Source organism: Silene latifolia, chromosome 11, assembly GCF_048544455.1.
Source record: "Silene latifolia isolate original U9 population chromosome 11, ASM4854445v1, whole genome shotgun sequence".
Classification (NCBI taxonomy): Eukaryota; Viridiplantae; Streptophyta; class Magnoliopsida; order Caryophyllales; family Caryophyllaceae; genus Silene; species Silene latifolia.
In genome coordinates this window covers 145746134-145752627 of record NC_133536.1, presented here as the reverse complement: position 1 = coordinate 145752627, position 6494 = coordinate 145746134, and the positions used below count along the sequence as shown (strand labels likewise).

Sequence of the window (6494 nt, the reverse complement as noted above, 5' to 3'; positions counted from 1 at the left end):
TGAACTTTCCAAGTTGCTCATCAAGCTTAGGCTTAGCTTGGCGACTTGGGAATGGAAGTCTAATCACAATAGGCTCCTTATCAACATTCTTAGCCTTTTCTTCATTCTTCTTCTTTGAAAGTTCGTTGGTAGTAGGTTCTACTTCCTTAGAGTTCTCCACAACTCCTTGCTTGCTACTAGCATCCACAATGTCTTCATCAATTGGCCTCTTCGGCCCCTCATATCTTGTACCGCTCCTCAAATGGATGGCACTAACCGTCTCATGTCTTGTTGGCGGGTTACCTTGAGGAGGTAATTGCCCCTTTTGTCTTTGGGAGCTAGAAGATGCTAATTGGGTCATTTTATTCTCTAACATTTTGGTGTGGGAAAGTATGTTGTTGATGATGATTTCTTTAGCTTGGCTATCATTTTGCATTTGGGTGAAGAATTCTTGTTGGTTCTTTTGCATTTGGAGGACCGCTTTTTGAACATCAAAGCTTTGGTCATTGTATTGGTTGTAGGAAGATTGATTTTGATATCCTTTGCTTTGGTTGAAAAAGGGTCTTTGAGCTTGGTTTCTCATTGGAGGTGGAGTGTATGTTGGTTGAGGATTTTGAACATTTTGGCTTTTATAAGAGAGATTTGGATGTAATTTGGTATTCTCATTATAGTAGTTGGAATAAGGGGTACCACTCTTGTATGCTTGGAAATCATTTACTTGTTCATTTGTTCCCCTACATTCGTTTTGATCATGTCCCAAGTTCCATAACTTTCACATACTCCATTTGGGATTGAGGATGATGCCACCATAGAATTAACATGTTGTTTGGGTGATTTGGAAGCTTGATCAAGCTTAGCCATGGCCTTCTCAAACTTCAAGTTGATGGTGTCGATATGAGCACTTAGTTGAGCACCCAATTGTGTGATGGAATCTACCTCACACTTTCCTCCTCTAGTGGCCTTTCGAGGCCTACTATATTGGGAATTATGAACCGCCATCTCTTCGATTTTGGCCCATGTTTGGTTGTCATCAACTTCGGTAAACCTCCAATTGGATCCCATATTCAGCACATTGCGTGAGTCTTCATATAAGCCGTTCCAAAATTGTTGCACAAGGAACCACTCACTAAGTCCATGGTGTGGACAAGAACGACAAGTATCCTTAAATCTCTCCCATGCTTCATATAATGATTCCTCATCACTTTGCATGATCCCGGTGATTTGGGCTCTCAACATATTTGTCTTCTCCGGAGGATAGAATTTCTTGTAGAAGGCAAGTGTCAACTTCTTCCATGAATCAATACCAAAGGTAGCCTTGTCTAGGCTCGTCAACCATTGCTTTGCGGTACCGATCAAGTAAAAAGGAAACAATACCCATCGGATTTGGTCTTGAGTAACTCCGGTTTGAGAAATTGCATCACAATAATCACAAAAAGTCTCCATATGTAAATGAGGATCTTCACTAGGCATCCCTCCAAATTGAATTCTCTCAACTAATTGTATGAATGCGGATTTGGCAATGAAATTACCGGTTAAATGTGGTGGTGTAGGAGTACCGTTTGGTAGGTTCTCCTCGGTTGGTATGGAATGTGATGAAAATTTAAGCATTGTAGGTTTATTTTGTGGTTGGTTTGGAATTGGGTTATCCTCTCCTTCTCTTGCAAAAGGGTTGACAAACTCAATGTTATTTGGTTGAGTGTCCACAATCTCTCCTACGACTCTTGAAGTACCTCTAGCAACTCTTCTATTATTGGTTAAGGTCCTTTCAATCTCGAAATCAATAGGTAATAAATTACCTTGTGATCTCCTAGTCATGCAAAATATCAAACAACTAGAAAAATATTAGAACAACCTTGAGGAGATGACTTCCCCAAGGTAAAGAAAGACACAACTAAAAACAGTTAACGAAAATCAAATCAATTGAACACCGTCCCCGGCAACGGCGTCATTTTTGGTTTGATATTATCGTGTTGCTCGTCGTCAAAGCTATCAACCAAAACAATATTTCTAACTCTACAAACTACTCTTTAGTGGAGTGGTAAGTAAAGATCGGATCCCAAGGGACGGGTATTGATTTAGGATTTTAATTGCAAGTAGTTTATGTCTTAGGGTGTCACAAATTATGGGTTGAGATGAGATGTAATCTAAACTAATCAACATGATGAATGTAAATTAATGAAAACAAAGTAAAACAATTAAAGAGGTTTGTAAACAATTGATTAAAGGCACTAGGGTGTCATGGGTTCATAGGGGAATCATGGAAATAGATCATACAAACATATTCTCAAATAGATGCAGGCAACTTATTGTTGTGATGGAATCGAGTTAGTGTATACCTTACAATTCCTAGGAAGATTTAGGTTTCGGAGCCGAGTCGATCAAGACTTTACAACACCTATAAGTCGACTTAGTCTCCTCCTATTAAACTTTATGCATGGTCTAACAAGGCTTGAGTTGGTTTATATCTTACAAGCCTCATTGAAAAGATAAGAGATGGGTAAAAAATGCAAGGTTTTATAGTCTAGCATTTCATCAAACATAACATGTGCATAGGTTGAAATCACAAAAAGCAAGCAAGTGATTATGAAAGCATATTCGATTAAGCATAGATCAATTCCCATGATTATTTCCCCTAATTCTCCATTAACCCTAGCTAAAGGACTACTCACTCATAATCAAGTTTAACATGCTAATAAGGTTGTCAATCATACTAACAAAGCAAAATATGATGAACAAATGATGTGATTAACAATAATTAAGAAAAGGTAAAAAGGGATTATACCTACTTGAGATGATCCAAGTAATAAAGCAAAGAATAATAGAAGTAAACTTGATGATTGATGGAAGGTTGTCAATCCTCCAATAACCCCCAAATAATCTTCTAATTACCCAACTAAAAACTAAGAACAATTGGGAGATTAAGGAAAGATTAAGATGTGATTAATAACAAAATGTGTATTACAACTTTGATTAAGACTAAATTAAGAGATTGATTATGATAAGATGATAATCTAGGTAGTACAATAGGGTATTTATACTAAAACTAAGTACAAGGATTATGGTTACTATGGGCTTAAATGACGATTAAGACCCTAAGAGAAGTTTGATAATTTGCAACTCCCGAGGGACATACGCGGATTGAGTTGCAACTCCCCAGGGACATGCGCGGATTGGCCTGAAGCATGCTTGGTCCTGTGAGATGATCCGCTCGGGATGACTATCGGGACGCCCGGATCCTTGGTCTGGGACGCTCATCCTGAGCTCAGGATGCTCGGATCCTGGGACAGGGTTCTTCTCTTGTTCTTAGCTCCCTAACAATCCGTGGGGACTGTCTTAGGGACGCACGGATCTTTCATCATTGCCCAATTCACTTCATTTATTTTCTTAGGTTCTAGTCACTACTACAGATACAGGCTGTAACAACGGTTAAAAACCGTTGTTATATAAAAAAGTGGACGTTGTTAAAGCGTCCGTTGTAAAAGGTTTTAACAACGGTTGGTTTTCTTAAGGAACCCGTTGTTAAAACTATTAACAACGGGTTTAAGTATAAAAACCCGTTGTGGAAAGTGTGACTCAATTTTGGGGGAAAAGTTATAACAACGGGTTGTAATATACAAAACCGTTGTTATAACTAAAGACAACGGGTTGTTTATAAATAACAGTTGTTGTTTGTTTTTAAAAAATAAAAAATAAATAAATTACATATTACTAGATGCATGCATAATTACGGCCCGTTATAATTCCGATGCATGCATTATTACTGTCATCCCTGTGCATATGAATGGACAATATGGAATGAGAAGGGTTATAATAAGATTTGAAGCAGCAGAGAGAGATATGATGATGATTATGGCACAACTTCCTAACATATATATTAATTAAAAAACAACTCAAACCACACATTGCTTAATATAAATACATGCATTATCTCAACTAACATTCCATTATCTCACTATACATCTCCAAACCCTAACTGCTAAAACAAACTCCAAATAAACCCTAATTAATCTTTCAAACAAACTCAAAACTCCATCAACAAAATGAATGATATCATCCTTAAGACTCTTACTATGATCGAGAACAACAACAGTTTCATCCGCCGGTTGCTCCACATTGAGGAAAGTTTCAGGAGCTACCTTGTGGATGCTCGATCCACATCAAGGACGCCAAAAAGATGGCTTGACAGCAGGAGAGCGATTTGCGGCTATATGACGATATAACAATCGAACGGAACCTCCAAATAGCCAAGGAGGAGAGGACGGATATCATAGAAGAGAATAAGACTCTCTATGAAAATATAAGAATTGCATTTTTATTAATGTAATTTTTTTTAAATTTATGTATTTATATATATATATATATATATATATATATATATATATATATATATATATATATTAATTATGTTTATCATGCATTCCTCTCTATCATCTTGCTTCTTCTTTGTTTTAGTTTATTTAATTTGTTTTACTAGCTAATTAAGCGAATAATACTTAAAGAAATAACATAATGATCGATAAAAACACATACATGCAAATGAAATAATTAGAAAAAGAAAATAATGACGATGAAAGACGATGAAACCAACAGTGACGGCGAGATTTACCTGATAATTAGAGAAAGTAAGAGACGATGAGATCAACAGTGACGGCGAGAAGATAAAGCGACGATGAGAAAGAGAGAAAGAGACGATGAGAAAGTGTGTGTTTTGTGTTTTGTGTTTGTGTTTGTGTTTGTGTTTGTGTTTGTCTGTGTTTGTGTTTGTGTATTAAGGTTTGTGTTTTGTGGCTGTAGCTGATTTGTGTTTGTGTGGTTTATAGTATGGAAAGTATTGACAACGGTTATTAAACAAAAACCGTTGTTAAAACGTTTTAACAACGGTTGGAAAACAACAACCGTTGTCAAATAAGTTTTAACAACGCGTTTCAAAAGTAACCGTTGTGATTACTTTTCACTAACTTTGCGTCAATTTTGCGCCAAATTATTAACAACGGTTGTGCATGTGTGACCCGTTGTTAAAACTTATAACAACGGTTATATAACCATACCCGTTGTAATTAATTTTAGTAAAATTCGCGCCATACATTCTACAACGTCTATTGTGATTTTCGTGAATAATCGTTGTTAAAGGGGCGTTGTAGTTGCCTGGATTTGTAGTAGTGAGTGTTGGTCTCCTCTTCGATGCTTGGTCATTAGATGCGATCCATTTAGCTCCATTTTGCTCCATAAATGCAAGGCTAGCAATCCTCTCCTACCGAGGACACAAAACCTCAAAGAATATGCAAAATGGGGAACTAAAGATAAGAAATGACCCTAATAGATGCTAGAAAGCATGGGAATGAGGTTAATTTAGGGACTAAATGTGCTCAAATATGAGTCACATCACAAACCTTCGTGCGATGCCAATCTAGACCAAACTTGTTGCTATTTTAAATATGTATAACATTAGTAAAGATAATACCCCTAGCTTTTTGGAGAATAGGAATGTTGGGTGTGTGACACCTAAAAAATTCCTTCTTCTCTAGATATCTATATGATTGACATTAGTTATACTTCATCAATATTTGATATCGATAGTGGTAATCATTATTATATTTGGTACATGGGATGATAATCGTGTGACGATCAGCCTTAAACTAATGTCAACCTTTACATAGGAAATGAAACTAGAGTAGTTGTCATTTCATTATTGGACATATAAATGTTATTATGTACTTAATCTAGTTTTAGGGCTTAGAATTGTGCTTTAAAATTTTTTTTATGTAAGACACATAGGGTTTCACTCTTGTGATATAAACAAATGATGTGCCCTAATTTGCCATGATTTGATCTATGGCTATACCAATCCAATCATTGGTTATTCTTGACCTAAACTAGATAAATTTATATATCATATAGAAAATAAAAGGTTCAAATTAATTTGGTGACCCCGATCAAATCTTAGTTTTGGATTGAAAACGCATTCATAGACTAGTGTTACCTAGTTCTCAATGAATCATTTGATTACGAATCTTATTATATATGCGAATCTTGTATTCAAAGCAAGATAACACATGCCTTTTTGTTAAAAAAAAGATTTAGCATGTGAGTTATTGATCCTAATCACATGTGGATGTGTGTATGGTCGAATAACAATCTCAACCAGAGTAGGTTATAATTACTTCTTTTCTTTTATCATCAATTTAGGTGGATACTGGTATATCTACTAAACGAGATATAAAGAGAAACCTTTGATGAGTTTAAAGAGTTTTTAAAGTAAATATGATAACCAATAAGATTATAAGATCAAAGTTTCACGATCCGATCGTGGAAAGAAATAACTAAGTAATGACTTTTGTTTTTCCACCAAAAGAAGTATGATATAATATCACAAGTTAACTTTCCCTAACACACATTATTTGATAAGGTGTGGTTGGAAGGAGATATCGAAACTATACGATATGGTTTGATCTTTGTTAAGTTTTATTGAGCCACTTGTTTTTTCAATTGGGTCTTTCTATTTTGTACGCTAATTT

The 6494-nt window shown here is 35.7% G+C and overlaps 1 non-coding gene across 1 annotated transcript; it reads left to right on the top strand.

The window, feature by feature from the left end:
• Positions 1–1108: 1108 nt before the first annotated feature.
• On the top strand, positions 1109–1215 carry LOC141616038 (small nucleolar RNA R71). Its single transcript, XR_012530416.1, has one exon. It is a non-coding gene; the product is annotated as a small nucleolar RNA R71 (small nucleolar RNA).
• The last annotated feature ends 5279 nt before the right edge of the window (positions 1216–6494 follow it).